The sequence below is a fragment of the Mus caroli genome, unplaced genomic scaffold (assembly GCF_978045245.1).
Source record: "Mus caroli unplaced genomic scaffold, Mus_caroli_1 scaffold_3, whole genome shotgun sequence".
In the NCBI taxonomy this organism is placed as follows: domain Eukaryota; kingdom Metazoa; phylum Chordata; class Mammalia; order Rodentia; family Muridae; genus Mus; species Mus caroli.
This window is the reverse complement of record NW_028227258.1, coordinates 146,867,421-146,880,929: the sequence shown is the minus strand read 5'-3', so window position 1 is coordinate 146,880,929 and position 13,509 is coordinate 146,867,421.

Below are 13,509 nucleotides of genomic sequence, written 5' to 3'. Positions count from 1 at the left end.
ACTTTATATGCCCCAGTACAGGGGAACGCCAGGGCCAAAAAGTGGGAGTGGGTGGTTAGGGGAGTGGGGGGGGGGAGGTTATGGGGGACTTTTGGGATAGCATTGGAAATGTAAATGAGTAAAATACCTAATAAAAAACATTTTTAAAAAATCACCTACTTTACAAAGTTGTTAATATGAAGACATTAATTAAAGGAATGTTGGGAACAAAATAAAGGGGAGGCCTGGGGGTGGGGGAGAAGTGGGATAGGAAAAAGATGCCCACTCCCCGCCAGAGTTTCCCTATTCTCTGGTCAGTCAGGTGTGGGAGGGCTGCTACCTACCCTATCCACTCATCCCTGGGTGGGCATTCCTCTATTCCACTCATCAGGGGGTGGCCAAGTGTTAGCCCTGCCTGGGAACTCCCCAGAGCTACTTTTCTAAAGCCACCAGGGTTGTGGGAGAGAGGGAATAGAGAAAGAGGGTCGCAACACTGACCAGAGTTTGCAGCGGAACTTGAAGGAGCAGAGACGGTCTATGGTTTAAGAGCTTTATTATAGAAATGCATGGGAAAGAGAGAAGGTAGAAAGAGACTGGGAGAAAGCTAGAGAGAAAGAGAGAGGAAGAGGAAGAGAAGAGAGGAAAGAAGAAGACAAAGAGAAAGAAAAGAGGCGAGAGAAGTGAGAGATGAGAGGACAAAGGAGTGAGAGAGCAAGGTGGAGGGTGAGCACCCCTTTTTATGGTCTTTACTGTTGCTAGGTAACTGGGGAGGAGTTTAGCCTGAAGGTCAGAAGTTTGGGCCATTGCTTATGTGACTACTGACCATGCTTCTCTTGTGGGGGCTGTGGGAGGTGGTACCTTAGGCAGGGGCCAGAGTTCCAGGAGCATGAGGGAACGCCTACCGTGTCATGTAGGTGAATTATGACCATCAGGGTTCAGACCTCAGCTCGACTGGAGACCAGCCTGAAATTCCCCACAAAGGAATAGAGAGTTTAATATTTACAAAGACTCAACTGTGATTCCATTTCAAATGCTATCTGCTTGATAAATAAATAACCAAGTAAAGTCAGGTATACTCAACTGGGTTTCACACCAGCCCTAACTCCTTTGATCATCACTGCTGACCTATGAATTATGTATAATTGTTATCTTGATTTCACCATAAGAAAGTTAGGGCTTCAGAGTGTACCAAGACAAGATGAGAATTCCAGTTTTTATAGCTAAGTCTGAGCCCCTTAATTCCCAAATGAAATTTCTTTGAGATACAGTCATGTTTTCAATACATACATGCATATATATATGCATATATATATATACATACATATATCTAAAAAATGTAGTTGTAAATACTATAACTTTATTTAATTTTTCTTAAATTTACACAATGTTCTAAACTATTTCAAGAGAAAAACTGTATTTTAAAGCAAAACAGCAAAGTAATTGATGTTTAGAATGTAGCATATCACAAAAGTTAATATTTATTGCTTAATATCAATCAAACTTGTAAGCATGACTATATATGCTCTTGGCCATCAGAATGTGATAATTTCCCGAATGGCCATGGCTACTAAAGTATTTTAAGCATACTATCATGTTTATTCTGCATCATAAAAAGTATATGACAATTACAGACATTGATGTAAAGGCAAATGAACAACTTCTCTAAGTTATTTTTAGGACAGAAAAAAAATTTACTTAATGCTCCTTTGTTCTAAAAACAAATTAAAAGTATCCTACCCATATAGCAGAATATTACTAATAATGCCATGGGCCTTGAGGCTGTTGACAGTCACTGTGTTTTTATGTTGTCAAGTTTACAAACAAGCCCTAAAGAATCCTCTGTCCCTTGACTCTGTATTCAAATAGGAAAATGAAATTCAGCGTGTGTGCCCACTCACATGAAAATACGAGGGTGCTAAGTTTTAAGCCATGAGGTCATAAACGTTCTACCCAGCCAGGCTCACCTACTTGATGTTAACTACATGAGGAAATAGGCACAGTAAAGTTTAACCCCTACAAGGGACCAGTTGGTGAGATCTTCCCATAGAAGAAAGAATAGTGTATAGATTGTGTAGGTTGATTTTGAAAGATCCTGACAGAATGTAAAAGGACACAGAAGCCCTGAAATTGGGAAGATAGATGTCAGTGTTAGCAGAACTAGCTTCACTGATTTAGAAAAATAGAGGTGCACAGTGCTCTGGCCACTCCTTGAACCTGTGTGTCTGCCAATGTTTTGACTGTTCCTTGACCCATGTATGTTCCCACTGATGAAGCCCATTGCCAGGTGTTTGTGATATTGGTTGCTGAGAAAGAGTCAGAAAATCTCCCCAGCAACCACAGCCCAGCCAATCCTGAGTTGCTACACCTGCACCAGACTCTTTCCTTGTACCCCTCCCATACCCATTTCTTGAGAATAGACATTGTTTAGATCTGGAAATCCCCTACTCCCCCCTTCTCATTTCTCCCCTGAGGGCCTATAAAAACTGGGACCTCTTTCCTCTCGAGGTCGACTCCTCTACCCCTGCATGAGATATGAATCATCCCCAGAGCTTTGGCTTTCCCCGAATAAAGCCTCATGTGGTTTGCAACAAGCTTGGTCTATCATGAGTTCTTGGGTGTCCGCTATTGTCCTGAGGCCTGAGCGAGGGGCTCCTCTCGGAGTCTTTCAATTTAATCAGGAGGGCATATCACATTAGAAATGACCCAGATCTCTACAAAATCTGTGGAGTAATCATTTACCAACAGAAAACTGAGATGGGATGCTAGAATTGAAAGAAAGATAAGAGAGAAGCCAAGAGCACAGTCCCCAAACCCAGTATGCAAAGTATGTTTCCTGTACTATGATGTTGCTTGTGTACTCCATATTATCCTGGTCCCATAAACTCACTAGATAGGTTTTAAGAACATATTTACGACACATAACTGTCACCGAGTCCACACCACACAGTCAAAGGTAAAAATGTTCAGCTTTTAAGGAGAGCCACTCCAAAAAGAGAGAAAAAAAAAAACAGCCAGTGCCCCCATGTTACCCATTTCTCGGCACTCATCCAACTCTGATGTTGAAACTCCCACGAAGTCAAGGACCTGGTTTTTCATATTACCATCACGTTCCTCCTGATTTATACATGTTAGGTCATCAATAAGTATTTGCTCACTGATGCAGACAGGATATTTGTCAATAAGATAATTCATTTTTGTTCTCATGGTCAGGCATTTGATTTTCAAGGAGAGAAAAGGGGTAATTTGTAGAAATATGCATGGAATTCAGCAGAATTACAAGATGCAAAACTTAGACTGCACTGGTGTTCTTTACTATTTTCAAAAATGTTTCATTTCCTGTACTTTGTGTATGGAATAAGCCCAACTGAAATAATATAACCAGAAACAAAAACATCAGATTACAGCTGACAGAAATGTGAGGAGGGAAAAAGAGTTTTCAGACAAGCGCAGACCTCTGGCCTGTTGAGCTTAAGCTTATAAGATGTTTGAGTACTGTTGCAGTGGTTGAACATGGTAGGACACTTTGTTTCCCCAGCTTTCAAGATGCTGAGACAGGAGGATCATGAGTTCAAGGTCAGCATAAATTACATAGTAAGATCCTGTCTCCAGGGTCAGGGGTATGTGCTGAGGTGACAAATTTAAAAGAACCACATATGGTTCCACTCATGGTCCATGATTGTTTAGTGAGTTTATTACCTAAAGATACTAAAACAACTTGCTTTAGAGTTAGATGAGAACTGGGATATGAAACACTTTAACAGGCCCCTTAGAAAAGCTTGCTAAATCTTTCTCCAACAATAAAACTTGTTTTTTGTTTCTTTTTTTTTTTTTCCTGCTGGGTTCCAAATATTCTTTACTTCCACTCCTCTAATCTCATGTGGTAAGATCTGTGAAATCTGACCAAACCTGTTTTTGTGTGCTGACAATTTTAAACACACTTTTCATTCCACAACCTGATAATCAGATTTGTGTTGGTCCCTTTTTAATCCTTTTCAGTGGGAGCATCCAGGAAAACAGAGACAAAATACCTACATAACTCAGAGTCTTTCGGGAATGTTTCAAAATTAACTTCAAAAACTACTTTTAAAGTTAGGAGTGGTGATAATTTCCCACAATTCTAGCACTCAGAAGACTGAGGCAAAAGGATTATGCATCTGAAATCCACCTGGGCTACACTGAGATCCTGGGTCAAACAAAACATTAGCTTTATAAATGTTCACATTTTACTCTTTGTCATAATGTTATGAAATTGTGATCTTTGTGTTTTTTATTTAGATCTTCAAAACACACACATGTGTGAATTTAGGAATAGCTCATGACTTGTGGCATTATAGCACCTATTGAATCATAACATCTGTGAGCATCATGATGTTATGGCACAGACATAAAATTCCAACGTGTAAAAACAAAGCTAGTAAAAGTTTAGGCAGAAAGTGCCTCCCAGATAATGCTTAGTCCAGTAGAGCCACCAACCATAGCTTTTCTGAATACTTTCTGAGTGAGTGACATCTGCAAGAACAGATTCTGCTTAGCAAGATGTGTGCTCTTAGCAACACTTTTAAACCTGTCAGTCATCACTTAGGGCTCTGATTGTGGTGGTGGTACCTGCCTAAATGCTGCAGCATAGAATCCTTACCCTGATAATCCTCTGGGCTAAAAAAGAAGATGGGAAAAAAAAGCATCTGGTGTAGAACCAACAGTGCTCCATTTTTATCACCAAACTCAGTAAGATGTACCATGGCTGAGCCATAGTAGTTATGCATTGCTAGTGATGATGCCGCGTGGTCTTGGTTTCTGTTATTAAAATTCTTAAGTTTGCCTTTTGCCATCTGATAATATCTGGTGTTAGTTGTTATACTTGTCTCTGGCTGGAGCTTGTTCCTCCTGTGATTCTGTTAGTGTATGTCAACACTCCTGGGAGTCCAAATCTTTCCTGAGTCCCAGTGGTCAGCGCACTCACTGCAGGCAAGCTCTCCTCTTGTAGGGAAGGTGCACAGAAGTCTGGAGCTCAGATCCACCTCCTGAGTCCTGGGGTCAGACCCCTCCCTGGAGGCCAACTCTCCTCTGGCAGGGAAGGTGCCCAGGGGTCTGGGTCTCAGCTCTGCCTCTTGGCTGAGGATGAAGGCCTGAAAGGACCCTGTCCATGAAGCTGTGTTGCTTCTGAGGCCCACGTGCTCTCTTGCATAGACTGGTCTCAGTGATCCCAAGATCCTGGGTGTGCTAGGTCATGCCATGTTCGCACCCAAGATGGCGTGGGGCTGGCGTCGACTGGAACAAACCCCAGCCACTGGTTGGCCAGGTTTCCTTTGTCCCTGTTCTTCCTGGCACAAGACCCTCCAGGTTTTTTGGAACAGATGTTGCATTCCACTCACCAGTGGTCCCAACATCCTGGGTGTGCTAGGGTGCCTGTGGCATGGAGAGTCCTCTGGGTGCCTTGGGACTCTCCACTGAGTTTGCACCCAAGAGCAAGCAAAGTATGTTTATTTAGAGGTCGAATGGATTAGTAAGTTACATGTTGCTTCTAGCTTCCCTGTACTGGCTAGTTTTGTGTCAACTTGACACAGCTGGAGTTATCACAGAGAAAGGAGCTTTAGTTGAGGAAACACCTCCATGAGCTCCAACTGTAAGGCATTTTTTCAATTAGTGGATCAAAGGGGAAAGGCCCCTTGTGGGTGGGACCATCTATGGGCTGGTAGTCTTGGTTCTATAAGAGAGCAAGCTGAGCAAGCCAGGGGAAGCAAGCCAGTAAAGAACATCCCTCCATGGCCTCTGCATCAGCTCCTGCTTTCTGACCTGTTTGAGTTCCAGTCCTGACTTCCTTGGTGATAAACAGCAGTATGGAATTGTAAGCTGAATAAACCCTTTCCTCCCCAACTTGCTTCTTGGTCATGATGTTTGTGCAGGAATAGAAACCCTGACTAAGACACCACCTAATATTCAACTACAAAAGTTAGGGTGAGTTCTTGAAAATTGCACAATATTCTTTAGCTGTCATGTGTAGTTGCTGTGAATATTCATTGATTTATGAAAAGTCCTGGAACATTAGCAAATAAGAAAGTGTATGCTCACCTCTCTACTGGGAATACCAGTTTGTTTTGTAAGAATCTATTTGCAAATTTCAGCTTGCACATATGCCAGCAAACAAGAGTGATGGCTGTGGGCTTACTCTTGCTCAACAACTCTTACTACAAGTCCTCTCCCATTCCCTACCGTAGTCAGTCTCTGGCATTCATGTTGGCATAATCCAGTAGCTTTCCTACCATTCTGTCACACTTGCCTTTTGCATTTAGAACACAACTCTATAGAGAAGTGGAGAAGTATTTTATTGGATAGGATCATGTTAGCCACCACAGGTGATATTCAGCTCTGATGTGCTGGTCTGAGTTCTGACGTTGAGAAACAGACATCATATGAATTTCAGTAAACTAACTTTTGTTTTTTTATGATGTTTTAAGGACTGAAAATGTAAGACATAACCTGGAACTTTCCTTTCTTGGCTGTGAGGGTCTATGTAACTATAATTTGCAGCACTAAGGGCTTCATCTAGTTGAAGTGGGTATTTGTTTAGTCTTAAAGGAGATAGGAACCATGAAATCTGTTCCTGGATGTGTGAAAGGCACCATGATATGTGGTAGTGTGGATTGTTCAGATACTACAGACATGGCTCTTTGGCTGAAACATATGAATCTGGAATCTTAGGTTAGGACACTTGCAAGTCTTAAGGGAAAATTTTAATAAACCTTGAATTTGTTTCACAACAAGGAATAAATGAAAAGTTTTTTTTTTAACAAAGTAGGTATTTAAAATGTCCTTTGTATGCATGGCATAGATAGGAGTCTGTGGCAGTAGAAGCAGATGGATGACTTGGGGAATAATGGACTTGGAGAAGCAGTGACTTCTTTCCCTGGTGACGATGTAGATGTCAGAAAAATAAAGATATTGAGAGGGATTTGGGTTGATAAAGAAGTCTGGATATATAGGTGAGCAGGGATGTTATAAGTGCTTAATTCGGAGTGTAGTGAGAACTGTTTCTGGTATTTTGTTTGTTTCTTTGATCTATATGAAGTTTTAACCTCACCAAAACTGCTTTTGTTTAACTGAGCACATTTGTATAAAGTGTTTTGAATTACAAAGTAGCTACATTCTTATAATGGAAAGATTGACCCCGTCCCACCCCGCTTCCCCAAAGAGTATCTGTACAGGCTGATTCTCAGTAAGGCTAGTCTGATGGTGTCCCTTTACTGTATGAGTCACTCCCTGGCTGCTGTCTCCTTGGGTCCAAGTTCATCTCAGGTGCATTAGGTCACAAGCAACTGGATTTGCACAAATAATTAACCATTAGGTAGTATTTGTGTGTGTGTGTGTGTGTGTGTGTGTGTGTGTGTGTGTACATAAGTCAAATACAGCCTCCCGTTACCTTTGGTATGATTCTTGTCTCGTTTGCTGAAGGGGAATATTGGAATTCTTTTTGAAATCTTTTGATGGATGGTGATAGTACAGAGTGAGTGATGGTTTTGTCCTTCAACGTGATGAATCTGATTTAACTTAAAAGAACTACTGTTCTGTTTTTCTTTGCTTCATTTGACCCTGTGTAACCTTTCAAAACTGACTAGGAGAAGATTTACAAAAACATAGCCTGAACTTGAACTGGGAATTTGGCAGGGGTGGGGTGGTATGTGGTATATTTTCTTGTCTCTTTAAAAGTCTTTCTTATTCATACTTGTTATATGTATTGTCACTTCACAATTTGGTCAAATGGACTATAATCCAAATTCAATTATGATGGTTTCTAAAAATGGTGCCTTAAATGAAGGGTATGAGAAGACGAACTTTGACAAGTAGGACTCCACATCTGGTCAACCAAACCAGTGCTTGTGCTCTGGCTCCAGTATCTGTTTCTGTATAGTTGTAGACTTATTTTTCCATATACACATGCACATGTATAAGTGGAGGCCTGAAGCTGATGTTTGTTATCTTTGTGGTTGTTCTTCACTATATGTATTGAAGTATGGTATCTCACTAGATCAAGAGCTCACCAGACAGCTTGCTCAACGGATGTCTCTCTGCCTTCTGAATGTTGGGATCATGAGTGGTCATTACATCTATTATGGGGATCTAGACTCTAGTCTTCATATTTATACCACACTGAGTCATCTACTCAGCCCTGGAAATTTTTTATTGTATATTGAAAGACCAAGTCTTTTCATCTTAGTCAATTAGATCTATTTATTCTCTCTGTACACTTCTCATCTCCACCAGTAGAGACACCAGTAGGTCATCTAGATCAACAGTTTTTAACTGCTGGGTTGTGACCCTTTGCGGAACAAAGGACTGTTCTATAGGGGTCACCTAGGACCATAAGAAAACACAGACACTTACCTTCTAATGCAGCATTAGGAAAGTTGAGAACCACTGACATATTTTCTTCCATTGTGGTGAAGGAAGTGTTGTTAAGCTGCTGACTGTATCCTGAAAGGCAAGATGATCTGAAGCTCACATCCTGGTGGATGCACGTGCTAGAGCACACTACAGAGAAAACTGTTCAAATAAGCCATTTTAAGGCCTTTCTGAGAGGCTCAGGGAATTTGGCATAAAGGTTAGCTACCAAGTATTTTAAAATAACAGATGTTCCTTGTATAATGTTCAATATTCTATCCAAAGTCATCAAGAAAAGAGGGCACAGAGGGCAAGACAGTGAAGTCCGCAGATGGCCTAAGGACTCCTCTAGTCTGTCAATGGCTGCTATGTCAGCTTCTTTAAAGAAACATGGGTAAACCCCATGAAGAAGCAGGAAGGTGTCTTCCTGTGGGTACTCACATTAGGGTGAAAAGATTTGTCCCCTTGATATGTCTTGTCACATTTTTAACCTTCCCATAATAAATCATGGGCTCTATTTTCCCCTTAAACAAACAAAACACAAATTGTAGAATCAAGTAATTTCTAGGTCCTTTCTATGAGACTTATTTTATAATTGCTTATTTTCTAGAAAATGTTTAATATATAGATACTGGGAATCCTTTAAACACGTATTTCTCAATATAAGTTAATGTTCCTACCTCTACAGTTCTCAGAATGATGGCTTTAGAATCAAAATCGAATTATTGGGCTGTGAAATTGGCATTTTTAAAAAATTTCAGCTGTCGTTTTTTTATTTATTTTTATCACATATTTTCTTTATTAACTTAAATTTCAATCGCTATCCCAAAAGTTCCCTGTACCTTCCGACCGCACTGCTCCCCTACCCACCCACTCCCAATTCTTGGTCATGGCATTCCCCTGTACTGGGGCATATCAAGTTTGCAAGACCAAGGGGCCTCTCTTCCCAATGATGGCCAACTAGGCCATCTTCTGCTACATATGCAGCTAGAGACATGAGCTCTGGGGGTACTGGTTAGTTCATATTGTTGTTCCACCTGTTGGGTTGCAGACCCCTTCACTCCTTGGGTACTTTCTCTAGCTCCTCCATTGGGGGCCCTCTGTTCAATCCTATAGATGACTGTAAGCATCCACTTCTGTATTTGCCAGGCACTGGCATAGCCTCATACAAGACAGCTATATCAGGGTGCTGTCAGAAAAATCTTGCTGGCATATGCAATAGTATCTGGGTTTGGTGGCTGATTATGGGATAGATCCCCGGGTAGGGTAGGCTCTGATTGGTCCATACTTTCATCTTAGCTCTAAACTTTGTCTCTGTAGCTCCTTCCATAGGTATTTTGTTCCCTATTCTAAGGAGGACTGAAGTATCCACAGGTTGATCTTCCTTCTTCTTGATTGTCTTGTGTTTTTCAAATTGTATCTTGGGTATTCTAAGTTTCTGGGCTAATATCCACTTATCAGTGAGAGCATATCAAGTGACTTTTTTTGTGACTGGGTTACCTCACTCAGCATGATATCCTCCAGGTACTTCCATTTGCCCAAGAATTTCATAAACCCATTGTTTTTAACAGCTGAGTAGTAAATGTACCACATTTTTTTTTTATCAATTCCTCTTTTGAGGGACATCAGGATTCTTTCCAGATTCTGGCTCTTGTAAATATGGCTGCTATGAACATAGTGGACCAGGTGTCCTTGTTACCAGTTGGAACATCTTTTGGGTATATACCCAGGAGAGGTATTGTTGAATCTTCCAGTATGTAGTATGTTCAATTTTCTGAGGAACCACCAGACTGATTTCCAGAGTGGTCGTACAAGTTTGCAATCCCACCAGCAATGGAGGAGTGTTCCTCTTTGTCCACATCCTCGCCTGCATCTGCTGTCACCTGAATTTTTGATCTTAGCCATTCTGACAGGTGTGAGGTGAAATCACAGGGTTGTTTTGATTTGCATTTCCCTGATGATTAAGGATGTTGAACATTTTTTCAGTTGCTTCTCAGCCATTTGGTACTCCTCAGTGGAGAATTCTTTGTTTAGCTCTGTACCCCAATTTTAATGGGTTTATTTGAATTTCTGGAGTCCAGCTTCTTGAGCTCTTTGTATATATTGGAAATTAGTCCCCTATCATATTTAGAACTGGTAAAACTCCTTTCCCACTCTGTTGGTGGCCTTTTGTCTTATTGACAGTTTCTTTTGCCTTACAGAAACTTTGCAATTTTATGAGGTCCCATTTGTTGATTCTCAATCTTACAGCCCAAGCCATTGCTATTCGCTTTAGGAATTTTTCCCTTGTGCCCATATCTTTGCGGCTCTTCCCCACGTTTTCCTCTATAAATTTCACTGTCTCTGGTTTTATGTGGATATCTTTGATCCACTTAGACTTGAGCTTTGTACAAGCAGCTAAGAATGGATTAATTCGCATTCTTCTACATGATAACCTCCAGTTGTGCCAGCAACATTTGTTGAAAATGCTGTCCGACACCCCCCCCCCCCCCCCGCACTGGATGATTTTAGCTCCCTTGTCAAAGATCATGTGACCATAGGTGTGTGGATTCATTTCTGCGTCTTCAATTCTCTTGCATTGATCTACATGTCTGTTGCTGTACCAGTACCATGCAGTTTTTATCAGAATTGCTCTGTAGTCCAGCTTGAGGTCAGGCATGGTGATTCCACCACAGATTCTTTTATTGTTGAGAATAGATTTTTCTATTCTAGGTTTTTTGTTATTCCAGATGAATTTGCAAAACTCTGTGAAGAATTGAGTTGGAATTTTGATGGTGATTGCATTGAATCTGTAGATTGCTTTTGGCAAGATAACCATTTTGACTATATTAATCCGGCCAATCCATGAGCATGGGAGATCTTTCCATCTTCTGAGATCTTCTTCAATTTCTTTCTTCAGAGACTTGAAGTTCTTGTCATACAGATCTTTCACTTCCTTAGTTAGAGTCACACCAAGGTATTTTATGTTATTTGTGACTATTGTGAAGGGTGTTATTTCCCTAATTTCTTTCTCAGCCTGTTTATCCTTTGTGTAGAAAAGGCCACTGATTCCTTTGAGTTAATTTTATATCCAACTACTGCACTAAAGCTGTTTATCAGATTTAGCATTTCTCTGGTGGAATTTTTAGGGTCACTTATATATACTATCATATCATCTGCAAATAGTGATATTTTGACTCCTTCCTTTCCAATTTGTATAGCCTTGATTTCCTTTTGTTGTTGAAATGCTCTGGCTAGGACTTCAAGTACTATATTGAATAGATAGGGAGAAAGTGGGCAGCCTTGTCTAGTCCCTGATTTTAGTGGGATTGCTTCGAGTTTCTCTCCATTTAGTTTGATATTGGTCACTGGTTTGCTGCATATTGCTTTTATTATGTTTAGGTATGGGCCTTGGATTCCTGATCTTTCCCTGAGTTTTATCATGAAGGGGTATTGGATTTTGTCAAATGCTTTCTCAGCATCTAATGAGATGAACATGTGATTTTTATCTTTGAGTTTGTTTATATAGTGGATTATGCTGAAGGATCTCCATATATTTAACCATCCCTGCATCTCTGGGATGAAGCCTACTTGTTCATGATGGATGATGTATTCTTGGATTCAGTTTGCTAGGATTTTATTGAGTATTTTTTCATTGATATTCATAAGGGAAATTTGTCTGAAGTTCTCTTTGTTGGATCTGCGTGTGGTTTAGGTATCAGAGTAATTGTGACTTTTTAGAATGAATTGGGTAGAGTACCTTTTGTTTCTATTTTGTGGAATAGTTTGAGGAGAATTGGAAATAGGTTTTCTTTGAATGTCTGATTGAACTCTGCACTAAAGCCATCTGGTCCTGGGCTTTTTTTGGTTGGGAGACTATTAATGACTGCTTCTATTTCTTTAGGGGAAATGGGACTGTTTAGATCATTAATCTGATTCTGATTTAACTTTGGTACCAGGTATCTGTCTAGCAAGTTGTCCATTTCATCCAGGTTTTCCAGTTTTGTTGAGTATAGCGTTTTGTAGTAGAATGTGATGATGTTTTGGATCTCCTCAGGTTCTGTTGTTATGTCTCCTTTTTCATTTCTGACTTTGGTAATTAGGATACTGTCCCTGTGCCCTCTAGTTAGTCTGGCTAAGGGTTTATCTATCTTGTTGATTTTCTCAAAGAACCCGTTCCTGGTTTGGTTAATTCTTTGAATAGTTCATTTTGTTTCCACTTGGTTGATTTCCTGCCATCTACTCCTCTTAGCTGAATTTGCTTCCTTTGGCTCTAGAGATTCTAGGTGTGTTGTCAGTCTGCTAGTGTATGCTCTCTCTAGTTTCTTTTTGGAGGCACTGAGGGCTATGGGTTTTCCTCTTAGGGCCACCTTCATTGTGTCCCATTAGTTTGGGTATGTTGTGGCTTCATTTTCACTAAACTCTAAAAAGTCTTTAATTTCTTTCTTTATTTCATCCTTGTCCAAGGTATCATTGAGTAGAGTGTTGTTCAGTTTCCACGTGAATGTTGGCTTTCTATTATTTATGCTGTTATTAAAGATCAGCCTTAGTCCGTGGTGATCTGATAAGATGTGTGGGAAATTTTCAATATTTTTGTATTTGTGGAGACCTGTTTTGTGACCAATTCTATGGTCAACCCTGGAAGAGGTACCATGAGGTGCTGAGAAGAAGGTATATCCTTTGGCTTTGGGATAAAATGTTCTGTAGATATCTATTTCCTCTTTAAGAACTTCTACTTGTTTAGCAGTGTTCTCCTGTATTTCTTTAAGTGTGTTATTAATGCCCTTCTTAAAGTCCTCTACCCACATCATGAGATATGATTTTAAATCCAAATCTTGCTTTTTGGGTGTGTTGGGGAATCCAGGACTGGCTGAGTTGGGAGTGCTGGATTCTGATGATGGTGAGCGGTCTTGGTTTCTGTTAGTAAAGATTCTTACATTTGTCTTTCGCCATCTGGTAATCTCTGGTGTTAGTTGTTATAGTTGTCTCTGGCTGGAGCTTGTTCCTCCTGTGATTCTGTTAGCCTCTGTCAACAGTCCTGGGAGACAAGCTCTCTCCTGAGTCTCAGTGGTCATAGTACTCTCTGAAGGCAATCTCTCCTCTGCAGGGTAGTGCACAGAGGTCTGGTGTTCAGGCCTGTCTCCTGGCTGAAGATGAAGGCCTGAAACAGGGCCT